This window comes from Mandrillus leucophaeus, unplaced genomic scaffold (assembly GCF_000951045.1).
Source record: "Mandrillus leucophaeus isolate KB7577 unplaced genomic scaffold, Mleu.le_1.0 Scaffold90, whole genome shotgun sequence".
NCBI classification, from domain to species: Eukaryota; Metazoa; Chordata; class Mammalia; order Primates; family Cercopithecidae; genus Mandrillus; species Mandrillus leucophaeus.
The window spans coordinates 1,912,207-1,926,859 of record NW_012109808.1 but is presented as its reverse complement, the minus strand read 5'-3'; the positions used below and the strand labels follow the sequence as shown (position 1 = coordinate 1,926,859).

At 37.1% G+C, this 14,653-nt stretch overlaps 1 protein-coding gene and 1 pseudogene across 2 annotated transcripts in view; both read right to left on the bottom strand.

Moving 5' to 3' along the window:
* Positions 1–14,653, bottom strand: part of TSHR (thyroid stimulating hormone receptor) — a 192,255-nt gene that overhangs the window by 86,942 nt on the left and 90,660 nt on the right. The gene's annotated exons all lie outside the window — the stretch shown is intronic.
* LOC105531717 lies at positions 8,105–9,169 on the bottom strand (annotated as a pseudogene).

Genomic DNA, 14,653 nt, shown 5'->3' with positions numbered 1-14,653 from the left:
TTTTTCTGATCCTCTCCCTCCTCCCACCTTGCACCCTTCAATAGGCCCCAGTGTGTTTTGTTCCCCTTGGTGTGTCCATGTGTTCTCATCCTTTAGTTCCCACTTATAACTGAGGACACGCTGTCTTTGGTTTTCTGTTCCTGCATTAGTTTGCTAAGGATAATGGTCCCTAGCTCCATCCATGTCCCTGCAAAGGACATGATCTTGTTGTTTTTTATGGCTGTATAGTATTCCATGGTGTATATTTACCACATTTTCTTTATCCATTCTATCATTGATGAACATTTAGGTCGATTCCATATCTTTGCTATTGTGAATAGTGCTGCGATGAACATATGTGTGCCATGTCTTTATAAGAGAATAATTTATATTACTTTGGGTATATACCCAGTAATGGGATTGCTGGGTTGAATAGTATTTCTGTCTTTAGGTCTTTGAGGAATCGCCACATCTTCTTCCACAATGGCTGAACTTATTTACACTCCCACCAACATTATGAAAGCTTTCCTTTTTCTCTACAACCTCACCACCATCTCTTATTTTTTTTTTACTTTTTAATAATAGCTATTCTGACTGGTCTGAGATGGTATCTCATTGTGATTTTAATTTCCATTTCTTTAATGCTCAGTGATGTTGAGCCTTTTTTCATATGATCATTGATTGGCTGGATGTATCTTATTTTGAGAAGTTTCCATCCATGTCCTTTGCCCACTTTTTAATGAGGTTGTTTATTTTATTGTAAATTTGTTTAAGTTCCTTATAGATGCTGGATATTGGACCTTTGTCAGATACATAATTTGCAAAAATTTTCTCCCATTCTGTAGGTTGTCTATTTACTCTGTTGATAGTTACTTTTGCTGTGCTGAAGGTCTTTAGTTTACTTAGATCCCATTTATCATTGACCAAAATGTTATGTGGAACATGACTGTATGTGTTTTTTTGCTATTGAGTTGTTTGGGTTTCTTTTGTATTCTGTATATTAACCCTTTATCAGATATATACTTTGCAAATATTTTCTCCCATTCTCTATGTCATCTTTTCACTTTGTTAACTGTTGACTTTGCTGTGCAGAAGTTGTTAGTTTGATGTAATCCCATTTATCAATTTTTGCCTTTGTTGCTTATGCTTTTCAGATGTTATAAAAAAAATCTTTGCCTAGGTCAACGTCATGAAGGGATTTCCCTATGTTTTATTCTAGTAATTTTATTGTTTGGGTTGATTTAAGCTTCTAGTCAATATTGATTTGATTTTTGTATATGATGAGAGATGGGGTCTAGTTTCATTCTTCTACATGTGGATATCCAGTTTTCCCAGAACCATTTTTTGAAGAGACTATTCTTTCCCCAATATGTATTCATGGCATGTTTTTTGAAAGTCAATTGGCTTTAAGTGCCTGAACTTATTTCTGTGTTCTCTCTTCTGTTGCATTGGTCTATGTGTCTATTTTAATGCCAGTACCATGCTGTTCTGGTTATCATAGCTTGGTAGTTTATCTTGAAGTCAGCTAGTATGATGCCTTCAGCTTTGTTCTTTTTACTCAAAATTGCTTTGGCTATTCAAGATGTTTTGTGGTTTCATATGAATTTAGGATTTTTTTCTATTTCTTTGAAAAAATGTCATTGGAATTTTGATAAGGATTTCATTGAATCTGTAGATCCTTTGGGAGTAGTGCAGACATTTTAATATTAATTCTTCTAATCAATGAACTCAAGATATCTTTATCAATTTACTTGTGTCCTCTTCAATTTCATCATCAACGTTTTATAATTTCCATTGTAGAAATTTTTCACCTTCTTGGTTAAATTTGTTCCTAAGTATCTTTTTTCTTGTAACTGTTGTAAATGGGATTGCTTTTTTGGTTTATTTTTCAGATAGTTTGTTATTGGCACATAAAAGTGCTACTGATTTTTGTATGTTGATTTTGTATCCTACCACTTTACTAATTTTGTTTATTAGTTCTAATAGTTTTATGGTGGAGTCTTTAGGGTTTTTTATATATAAAAATATGTTATATGAAAACAGGGACAGTTTGAGTTCCTGCTTTTCCATTTGGATAGCCTTTATTTCTTTCTCTTGCCTAATTGCTCTGGGTAGGACTTTAAGTATTATGTTGAATGAAAGTGTTGAAAGTGGGCATGCTTGTCTTGTTCCAGATCTTAGAGGAGAAGCTTTCAACTTCTTCTTGTTCAGTATGATGTTAGCTGTGGAATTATCATATTTGGCCTTTATCGTGTTAAGGTATGTTCCTTCTATACCTAATTTGTTGAGAGATTTTATCCTGAAGGAATTTTAAATTTTATCAAATGCTTTTTTTTTGCATCCGTTTTGTCGTTGATTCTATTAATGTGATGTATTATGCTTATTGATTTGCATATGATGAATCATCCTTCCATCTCCCAGTTGATCATGGTGAACTTTCTTTTTAATTTGCTGTTGAATTTGGTTTGCTTATATTTTGTTGAGGATTTTTGCACCTATATTCATCAGGGAGATGGCCTGTAGTTTTCTTTCTTTATTGTGTCCTTGACTTGTTTTTGTATCAAGGTAATGCTGGCCTCATAGAATGAATTTAGATGAATTATCTCCTCTTCAGCTTTTTGGAATACTTTCAAAATAATTGGTATTAATTATTCTTTAAATATTCAGTAGAATTCAGCAGTGAAGCCATCAGGTCCCATGCGTTTCCGTGATCGGAAATTTTTATAACTGATTGAATCTTGTTATTCATTATTGGTCTGTTCACATTTTCTATTATCAGTTTTGGTAGGCTATATGTGTCCAGGTTATATGTTATCCATTTCTTCTAGATTTTCTAATTTGTTGTTCATAATTGTCTCTTATGATTCTCTGTATTTCTGTGGTATCAGATGTAATGTCTTCTTTTTAATCTCTGATTTTATTTATTTGTGTCTTATCTCTTTTTTCTTTGTCTAGGTAAAGGTTTGTCAATTTACTTTATCTTTTTAAAAATAATTCTTTGTTTCATTGATGTTTTGTATTTTTTAATCTCTATTTCACTTATTTTTGCTCTGATCTTTATTATTCCCTTCATTCTTAATTTTAAATTTAGCTTGTTCTTATTTTTTCTTTCTTTAGTTTCTTGAGTTACAATGTCAGGTTGTTTATTTGATATCATTCTATTTTTTTGATGTAGGCATTTATTGCTATAAACTTCCCTCTTAGAACTGCTGTTGCTATATCCCATAGATTGAGGTGTGTTGTGTTTCCATTTTCATTTGTTTCAAGACATTTTAAATTTTCATTTTAAATGTTTTGATTGGTCCATTGGTTGTTCCAGGAGCATGTTGTTTAATTTCCATGTATTTGTACGATTTCCAAAATTCTTCCTGTTATCAATTTCTTTTTTGTTTTTTATTGTACTTTAAGTTCTAGGGTACATATGCACAACGTGCAGGTTTGTTACATATGTATACTTGTGCCATGTTGGTGTGCTGCACCCATCATCTCGTCAGCACCCGTCAACTCGTCATTTACATCAGGTATAACTCCCAATGCCATCCCTCCCCCCTCCCCACTCCTCATAATAGGCCCCGGTGTGTGATGTTCCCCTACCAGAGTCCAAGTCCTATTATCAATTTCTAATTATATTCCATTGTGATCAGAAAAATAATATGTTTTTGATTTTTAAAAATTTGTTGAGACTTGTTTTGTGGCCTAACATATAATCTATCCTGGAGAAAATTCAATGTACTTTTGAGAAAAATGTGTATTCTGTAGGTTGCTGGTGGGTGAAATGTTCTGCAAATGTCGTTAGGTCCGTTTGGTCTAGAGTGCAGTATAAATCCAGTGGTTTTCTTTGCTGATTTTCCGTTTGGATGATCTAGCTATTGCTGAAAGTAGGGCGTTGAAGTTTCCTACTGTTATTGTATTGCAGTCTGTATCACTCTTTAGATGTTATAATATTTTGTTTTATATATGCTCCAGTGTTGGGTGCATATCTATTTAGAATTGTTATAATTGGTTGCTAATTGACCCCTTTATTATAGATTTACCTTTTTTGTCTCCCCTTTCAATTTTCAACTTATCTGTTATCTAAGTATAACTACTCTTGTAGTCTTTTGGTTTCCATTTGCATTGAATATCATTTTTCATCCCTTTGCTTTCAGTCCATGTGTGTCCTTATAGGTAAAGTAAATCTCTTGTAGGTAACATATAGTTGGGTTTTGTTTTCTACCCATTCGGCCACTCTATATCTTTTAATTGGAAAATTTAATTCATTTACATTCAAGGTTATTATTGATAGGTAAGAACTTACTCTTGACATTTTGTTAAATTATTTTCTGGTTGTTTTGTATTTCCTTTGTTCCTTTTTCCCTCTCTTATAGTTTACCTGTGTGGTTTGGTGATTTTTTTTGTAGTGATAATCTTTGATTTTTTTGGTCCTTTTCATTGTGTATCTGCTGTAATTTTTTTTTGTGTGTGTGGTTACCATGGGGCTTACATTTTAAAAACTGTGTAGTTATAATAGACAATTTAAGTGATAATAACTTAACTTTGGCTACATACAAATATTCTAGACTTACCTTCTACCCCCCAAATTTGTTTATTTTTTATTTTTAATTTTTTTTTTGAGACAGAGTCTTGCTTTTTTGCCCAGGCTAGAGTGCAATGGTGCAATCTTGGCTCATTGCAACCTCCAGCTCCCAGGTTCAAGCAATTCTCCTGCCTCAGCCTCCTGAATACGTGGGACTGCAGGCACACACCACCACACCCAGCTAATTTTTGTATTTTTAGTAGAGATGGGGTTTCACCATTTTGGCCAGGCTGGTCTCAAACTCCTGATCTCAGGTGATCCCCCAGCCTCAGCCTCCCAAAGTTTTGGGATTATAGGCATGAGCCACTACACCTGGCCTCCTCCACCAAATTTATAACTTTGTTGCTTTTGTATCTTTTCATATTGTGTATGTATTTTAACAACTTGTTGTAGCTGTAGTAATCATTGACCATTTTAGCTTTTAATCTTCAAACTAGACAACTGAAAGTTTATATACCACCATTACAGTAATGGAGTATTCTAAATTTGATAATAAATTTACTTCTACCAATGAGATTATAGTTTCATTTTTTTTCATGCTGGTAATTATTTTCCTAATACATCCAGTTGAAGCACTCTCTCTAGCATTTCTTATATGGTTGGTCTAGCAGTGATGGATTCCCTCAGCTCTCTCTTGCCTAGAAACACTATTTCTTCTTCATTTCTGAAGTATAAATTTGCTGAGTATAGTATTCTAGGTAGACAGTCCCCCCCCACCCCCCCAACCTCACCTCTTTAAGCACTTTGAATTTATTATTTGGTTCTCTCTTGGCCTGCATGGTTTTTGCTGAGAAATCCGCTGATAGTCTAGTGGGGATTTCCTTATATGTAACTTGATTCTCTTCTCTCACTGCTTTTGGATTTCTGTCTTAAACGTTTGAGGATTTGATTATAATATGCTTTGGAGAGAACCTCTTTGGGTTGAATCTGTTTGGGATCCTTTGTGCTTCATGGAGCTGGATGTACATATCTTTCCAAAGACTTAGGAAGTTCTTAACTATTTTTTTCAAGTAACCTTTCTGTGTCTCTCTTCATCTTTTGTCCTATGGAAATCCCATAATGCAAATATTTGTTTGCTTAGTTGGTGTCCCAGAAGTCCAACTGCTTTTGGTTGTTCTTTTCATTGTTTTTTCTTTTTGATCTCTGACTAGGTTATAGGAAAAGACCTGCCTTTAAGTTCACAAATTTTTGTCTTCTGCTTAATTTAGTCTGCTGTTGAAGCTCTGAATTGTATTTCTTCATTTTGTTAAATTTTTCAGTTTCAGAATTTCTGTTTGGTTGTTTTTATTTTTATTATTTTTGGTTTTTTTGACAGTACCACAAAGACTCTCCATTCATCTGAATGAAGATACCAATAAACGACTTTTACTGTGGGTTTGTTTGCTGCATTCAAATTACACAATGTAAGGGGTAAAGTGTACAGCACATAAAACCCCCAGCATCAAACAAACAAGCAAAACAAAACACCGGCACAACACATTTCCTCTAAATTCACAGTACAACAGCCAGTTATGGAAATGATGTGGTAGGGAATAAACAATGGCATATTTTCTTCACATCAGTCATTAATATTTATTCCCCTGTGAAGTTCATTGTTCTAATTTTCATTATTCAAAGGGGAAGTTCTATCCTTGAGGACACCCAAAAGTATGCTATTACATGGCAGCATCAGCAGCATCCTCAGCATTGGAAGAAAAAGCCACACAGCTCGTTCTCTGCACAAAGTTGTTGCTCCATAAATAACATAACAATAGAATCATTTCACCATTATCACGTCTCCTGCAAGGGTCACCACGTGCCTTGTCCAATGAGGTCCTGAGGTCCTGAGGTCAGTAGAGTCATAGCTGAGCAGAGCATGGGCATTTCTAAGTAGGAAGGCATGACAGTATGAGAGAAGTTTCCAGCATTGCAACCTTTTGCAGTTCACACAACACTTCAGATAAACTAGGTATAGTTACCCAGAAGAAATAGAGTTCAATTCTTATAGCTTCTTCTTGCTCAATCATTACTTTTCAGGGCTGCTTCAATTCTTAAACTCCAAGAAGCTACGGAGGAGAAAAATGACTCTCATCTGTAGGATTTGAGATTCCAACCTTTCATTCACTTGGCAGATGGATCCTGAAAGCTGCTAGCTGTCAGGCTTTGCACCCTCCCTGTTTTTGAGAATTGGTCCGTAGGCTTTAGTAAGAGTAAGGTGGGAGCTGAAGCACATATATTTGCTTAACTGTATTTAACATTTTTCTTTTTTAAACTGTAGATTCAGATCTGGCTATACAATTGCACATATCTGAGTATTTCTTTTTTCTTCTGGAGTTACAAAGCCTTCATCTGGGGTGGTGTAGGAATGAAAGAAATTGCAAAAAGGCAAATTATTATATTTTCATTAGAAATTTAACTTTAGTCCTGTTTCTATCATAGGACAATTTTCACAAACACCAAAACGATTCTACAAAAAGCTATTTCTGGTCTTTCTGCTTTAGCAATTGGTAAAACTTTCACAAAATTTTAATCAGTAGAAAACTATGTAACAAGCATGTGTTTTTAACATGAAGCTATGACTAATTATTCGAGAATACTGCTTTCGGTTAAACTTCATACAAAAGGACAAGAAGAAAAAAATATGAGAAAACAGACCCTTTTTCTGCTTAAATTCACAAATGGCAGAATCATAGCTGGCTGGATCAGAAACAGCAGGGCCCTTCAGAAACTTCAGAGTTTTTAAAAATGAGTTCTCACTATTTTGCCCAGGCTGGTGTCAAACTCCTGGGCTCAAGCGATCCTTCTGCTCCAGCCTCTCAAGTAGATGGGACTACACAGCATGTGCTGCTGTAACCCACTTAGATCTTCTGATTAAGCTATCAATAAAGGGTAAGAGCACTCAGTCATAAAATCCTTGAATAGACTTCTCATTCTCTGTGTTTCTCTCAATTCAAGGTAGCATGATGTCAACTCTGAAGTTGTTCCTGAAGATAAAGAGAGGGTGGATGACCAAGGCTAGAGCATGACCCATAACACGGAAAAGTGAATGTGTATAAAGTATAAGGCAACAGCTCTCTACCTCTGGCGGGCATCAGAAATACTTGCATACCTTTCTAAACATATGAGGGCTTGGACTTCACTCCCTACTTCCAAAGATGAAGCTCCAGGCAGATAGGTCTTGCCAAACTTTAGTCAACAATTGTGATGTGTGTCACAGAGAACTAACTATTGGTACAATGTTTCTGCCAGGCATATGCACAACCTTTATTTGCAAAACTGGAGATGATGTATCAATGGTGCATTTTACACGATCACCACTGTAAGAATTCCTTTCTTTGTCTACCTTAGCTGCAGATTACTCACAACAGGCATGCATAAATGTCAATTCTCATTATAACCTAAGTTAGAATTTTAAATGAGCTTTTACTTTTCACACTTTGCTCCTTTTATGTGGTAGAGCTAGACTGTACTTTTTGACTTCTTGATTGTAGCTAGTTTCACTGAAAATTCTTCTGGTTTTCGTGTGCTGCTAATCTCTTGTTTTAAAGATAAAGAGAATTGTACACTTTTTTTTTTTTTTTTTAAGAAAAAGACCATATGGAAAACATTCATCTTAGCAACTTCTGATAAAAAGAAACAAGAAAAAACCCTGATTTTAACTTACCACTGATTTTTACTAAACTTTTAATCTTTAGTTTATGCAACAGAACCACAATTTCTTTTCCCAGTTATTAACACCCAGATTGTTTCGAACCCTAAAAGGAAAGTGCAAAACATCATGCGGTAGAATTTCTATGCCTTAGCTTCTGCAGTGTTTCTCTGTAAAGGGGCCAGGATGACCCCAACATTCCTGTCTTCACTCTCAGAGCTGTACAAATTATGCTTTTTGATGTATTCTTGGACAAGATCTAGTACAGTAATGGAGGCTCTGGCCCTTTCTAAGGGCTCTCTGGATTTTTGTGGATGAGGTGTCATTAGCGATCCATTCATTCACCACATGAATGTTGCTCCAGTGTTTCTGTAGCACATCAGCTTCATAGATTAATTTCTGAGCAGCATTTCCAGCTTGAGTAATGCATGAGCCCATAGTCTGCCATGATTTGGGTGATGTCTTCACTCTTCCAGAAATTGGGAACACCAAAGGACTCCAGTAAATCTGCCCCACACAGCAGCTTAACCTTTGGCGTACCTTTTGTTTTTGGCTCTAGGGATTTCTTTTGACTAGAATTTTGTCTTTGTTCAGCTCATGAAATTCCTCTTCCGTCCAGGCCTTTCTAGTGTAGGTGAGTCGTGCAGGTGATCAAAGTTACTAGCCTTCAGTTTATCTTGATAGTGTCTTAGCATCTTGACAGTCTCTGTCCACTCCTTCTGAAGACTTTTCCATGTATCAACTTCCAATGATTTGGAATTCTTGGTGGCAAGTTCTGCCATGATGACCTGCTGATGGGCAGGAATGAGTCCCTTCTTCTTGTATGCATCATCAACGGGACAGATTATGCCTTTGACAACTCTATATCTTCCTGTTCAATTCATGCAGTCCTTGGCTAGTTAAAACAACCTGAGGTGCATCTTGGTGACAGGACTGAAGGAGCCACAAGCAAGAAGAACCACTTCAGTCTTCTCTGAATTTTCCATGGTAAGAACATGAATTTGTTGATCTAAATGGAAAACTGTGACACCTCCCTTGTTGTTTTTACAAAGGAAATTCTTTGAACCTGAAGTGCCTTGCAAGGTAGGCGATTGGAACCATTTCGACTAGTGTGTCAACAGTCTTCTCTAAGGTGAGCTAGAAAAATGGTTTCATATTCAAATTGTAACTCTTTTCCATGCTTCTGCATTTGACACCTTCCCTCAAGGCATGTCCGGATGCAGTTTTCCTCAAAGACCCTCTTGGCCTCGCTAGGAAAAGCCTCAGAAAGGCTGTGGTAGGAGCAGTTGAAGGAGAAAATGCCCCCACCCATGGATGTCTCAGGCTGCTCAAGTGGAAGTTTGTTTGGTTCTTTTTAATGACATCTATCTCTTTGTTCAATTTCTTATACAGATCATAAATTATTTTCCCAATGTATTTGAAATGTCTATCTGTGTTCTTTTGTATCTCTCTGAGTTTCCTTAAGATTCACAAATTTCTATTGCTTTGTGTTAAGTAACTGGAGAATCACTGTGCTCATTTGGTAGTATCATGTTTCTTGTGTCCCTCTGTTGATATCTGCACATCTCGTGGAAGAGTTGCCTCTTCCTATTTTATACAGTAGCTTCCAGAGGGAAAGACTTTCACCTGAAGATGTATCCTAGGGAGTCAGCTGGGTAGAGTGCACTGACTTTGGTTCTGGGTGAGGACAGTAGCGTAGTCTGTCTGAAGTTTCTGTAGTCAATGTCAGTGATGCCTACAAGTGCCTCCGTGACCTAGGCTGCTAGAGTTTGTGTGGCTAGTTTGCTGGTTCTGACGCTGCTTCCCTGTGGTCAAAGTGCCAGGCTGGTTCATGCAAGGGAGCATGGGATAGATCCACTGGCTCTGTGGTTACTCTCCTAGGGGCAGGTTGCTAAGCTGGTTTGCACATGAAGGGATCAAAGGGATAATACCTACTTTTAAAATCTGAAACAAGACATCCTAATGGTGTTCTAGAGTACCAAAGTGTAAATAAATAAGAAACAACATAGATTTGCCCTGAAAATATTCTTCAAGTTAAAACCTCATGTTTTTTTCTAAATCTGAAATAATAATTCCTAGACAATACATAATATTTTTTTTTACCATGCCTCAAATTATTGTTCAATTAAAAATAAGTTTTTCCATAAACTTCTTTATCAAAATATAAACAAAGATACCCAGTCAGAGCCTAGGGTCACACTGTCTCCTATGTGTGTAGTTCCTTCAAATGTATGACTGTAGGTTCACAAACTGGATTATGATTTCATGCCAAGAGTAGGATGGTAGCATGGAAGAAACCCATGTTCTTCTAAGCATAATGCTGTGTATGTTACCAACAGGCCAGCTTTCCTTCTCTTCTTCCCCTGATGCAAAAGGATGAACAGATTTATAAGAACTAGGGTTTATGCAGGTCATCAAGGGATACCCAAACCCTAGAGATTTCCTGATTATTTTATTAATTGAGGCAGCCAGTCAGAGCATGCTAGTTCCCATTATACCTCAACTTTTACAGAGAGATCTAAAGTCTTATCATGTTGTGATTTTATATGTAAAAGGCATTAAAACATGGTATATGCCCTGGCAAACCCCCATCATAATGAAAAAATGTCATGACCAAAAAGGAATATTTGCTCCATGTGTGCTATATTCAGAATGAATTTCCTACTGACAATCTTGTTGATTAAAATAAAAATAAAGCCACACACATTTTCTCCTGACAATCCTCTCAATTAAAAAAATAATAAAAATGAAACCACATGATTTTCCAGTTTGAATGAAAAAGACTAAGTGGATGAGAAGTCCAAAATGCATCTATATCTGGGAGATCATACTCAATTCCATTCAGCATTATCAAAAACACTCTTCAGTGAAGTCTATCTGATTTAGAAAAGTTTGTTTCACAAAATGAAATACTATTGGTAAGAGAATTTAATTAGCATTTATTTCCCTGCCTGATTTTTAAAAGGTGCTTGTATTTGTCTTAATCCATTGAAAGAGAGAGAAAAGGGTTAATACTCAAATATTTCATCCCATATAATAATTCAAGTAGAATTTACTTTAAAATTCAAGGCCAAACTTCAGATTTTTAAAGAAAATCTATTTTGATGTGATAACCTGGAGCTCAATCCTTGAGGTAAAAAATGGATTTCACCAAAAGCAATACAATTTTTGCTTGAAATTCAGTGAAGGATCAGTTTCCTGTGGTCTTTTAGCCAAGAGACAAGGGGAAAAAAATGAACTCAGTTCATTTTTTAAATTCTGGTTTAGTGTCAGAGAGCAGGCAATTGAAAGTTCTTGGTGAAAGTGATTTCTTTGTTTTCCCTAAGACCTCTTGAATGTTCATACTGGAACACTGGTGACCTTGTTTATACCAACGTTGTATCAGTCACCATCAACTGCCTTCTGTGCTACAATAAATATGCTCCAGTACTTGTAGGTCCAAAGTTTCTAGGGCCTATCAACACAAATTCTTAAACATCAAGAGCCTGGTAGTTACGGCAAAAGAGGCTTTGTGCAGAACCCTCCTGAACCCAGCACAATTCCTAGCACATCCATCCCATACTGTAGTTCAAAGTGCAGTGTTAAGTAATTACAGAATATAAATTATTTTGAGGCAGTTCTAGCGAATTATTTTTATAGTGCTGAGGTTTAGAAATTCCAGACGTTGTTGTACAGTCTCAACAAACTATGTAATAGACAACTGGCAAGGATGCAGAATCCATGGGTATATTTTTTTTTAAGAAAGGTCAAGTTATTCTTTCATCCTCTTTTCTTTAGAAAAAATGTCAAATGCTTTGATTAACTGATAGGTTACCAGGTAGTCTGAAGAACAGTTTCCAAGAATGGCCCACATTCCTTTCTACCACATAGTACAGAAAATTTTTATTTCTATAAAGTAAGCATAAAGATTTAGGCTGATTTGAGTTTTTTTCTCGCTAACACATTTTAAAACTGAAAATCAAGTCACATATATTTTTACTTATTTTCTCTCCATCGTAAATAAACTGCTCAGGGTGCAGATACAGAACTGTAACAATCCAAATCAGGATAGCTCTCTTTTTGCTCCCCTTCCACATCTCCCTCTTTTCTCCCTCTCTCCCTTTGCTATCATGCTATATGATCTCAACTCCTAGGGTATGAAATATAGATGAGAAACTAATATATACAATCCTCAAAAGTAAATCATAGAACAGTTTTATAACACTGAGTTAAATAAGATGAAGAAGGGAAAATATGTCCTTATAATTAAAAAAAAACCCTGACGATACCTATTGCTGAAATAAGGAGTACCTTCTCAAAGATTTGGAACTAAGATTTACATGGGAAAAGGGAGTGAAATAACTCTGGGGAAATCACGATGGCCTTTATTATGGTTTTTCATTCCTTCAAAGTTTACAAAATGATTCATATTTTCTATTTCTTCATGTGTCAGTTTTGGTAAATTGTTTTTTATAGGGATTTATCCATTTCATTAAAAATTTCAAATTTAGAGACATAAAGTTAATATCTTTAAATAATATAATTTAAAAATATCTATAGACTCTGTGATAATAGACTCCTTTTTAATTTATGATTCTTCATTTCCTTGATCAACCTTACCAATGGTTTATCAATTTTATTAGTCTTTTCAAATAATCCATTTGGCGGTTCCAAGATGGCCAAATAGGAACAGCTCCAGTCTACAGCTCCCAGTGTGAGCGACACAGAAGACGGTGATTTCTGCATTTCCAACTGAGATACTGGGTTCATCTCACTGGGGCTTGTCAGACAGTGGGTGCAGGACGGTGGGTGCAGCCCACCGAGCATGGACCGAAGCAGGGTGAGGCATCAACTCACCCGGGAAGCTCAAGGGGTCAGGGAATTCCCTTTCCTAGCCAAGGGAAGCTGTGACGGACAGCACTTGGAAAACTGGGTCACTCCCACGCTAATACTGTGCTTTTCCAACGGTCTTAGCAAACAGGACACCAGGAGATTATATCCTGCACCTGGCTCGGAGGGTCCTACGCCAATGGACCATTGCTCATTGCTAGCACAGCAGTCTGAGATCGAACTGCAAGGCAGTAGCCAGGCTGGGGGAGGGGCATCTGCCATTGCTGAGGCTTGAGTAGGTAAACAAAGCAGCAGGGAAGCTTGAACTGGGTGGAGCCCACCACAGCTCAAGGAGGCCTACCTGCCTCTGTAGACTCCACCTCTGGGGGCAGGGCATAGCTGAACAAAAGGCAGCAGAAACCTCTGCAGACTTAAATGTCCTTGTCTGACAGCTTTGAAGAGAGTAGTGGTTCTCCCAGCACGTAGTTTGAGATCCGAGAACAGACATACTGCCTCCTTAAGTGGGTCCTTGATCCCCAAGTAGCCTAACTGGAAGGCACCCCCAGTAGGGGCAGACTGACACCTCACATGGCCAGGTAACCCTCTGAGATGAAGCTCCCAGAGGAATGATCAGGCAGCCACATTTGCTGTTCAGCAATATTCGCTCTTCTGCTGCCTCCTCTGCTGATACCCAGGCAAACAGGGTCTGGAGTGGACCTAAAGCAAACTCCAACAGACCTGCAGCTGAGGGTCCTGACTATTAGAAGGAAAACTAACCAACAGAAAGGACATCCACACCAAAACCCCATCTGTACGTTGCCATCATCAAAGACCAAAGGTAGATAAAAGACAAAGATGGGGAAAAAACAGAGCAGAAAAGCTGAAAATTCTAAAAATCAGAGTGCCTCTCCCCCTCCAAAGGTACGCAGCTCCTTGCCAGCAATGGAACAAAGCTGGATGGAGAATGACTTTGATGAGTTGAGAGAAGAAGACTTCAGACGATCAAACTTCTCCAAGCTAAAGGAGGAAGTTTGAACCCATTGCATAAATGACCTGATGGAGCTGAAACCATGGCACGAGAAGTACGTGACGAATGCACAAGCTTCAGTAGCCATTTAGATCAACTGGAAGAAAGGTATCAGTGATTGAAGATCAAATGAATGAAATGAAGCGAGAAGTTTAGAGAAAAAAGAGTAAAAAGAAATGAACAAAGCGTCCAAGAAATATGGGACTATGTGAAAAGACCAAATCTACGTCTGATTGGTGAACCTGAAAGTGACAGGGAGAATGGAACCAAGTTGGAAAACACCCTGCAGGATATTATCCAGGAGAACTTCCCCAACCTAGCAAGGCAGGCCAACAATCAAATTCAGGAAATACAGAGAGCAACACAAAGATACTCCTCAAGAAGAGCAACTCCAAGACACATAATTGTCAGATTCACTAAAGTTGAAATGAAGGAAAAAATGTTTAGGGCAGCCAGAGAGAAAGGTCGGGTTACTCACAAAGGGAAGCCCATTAGACTAACAGTGGATCTCTTGGCAGAAACTCTACAAGCCAGAAAAGAGTGGGGGCCAATATTCAACATTCTTAAAGAAAAGAATTTTCACCCCATCGAAAAGTGGGCAAAGGATATGAACAGACATTTCTCAAAAGAAGAC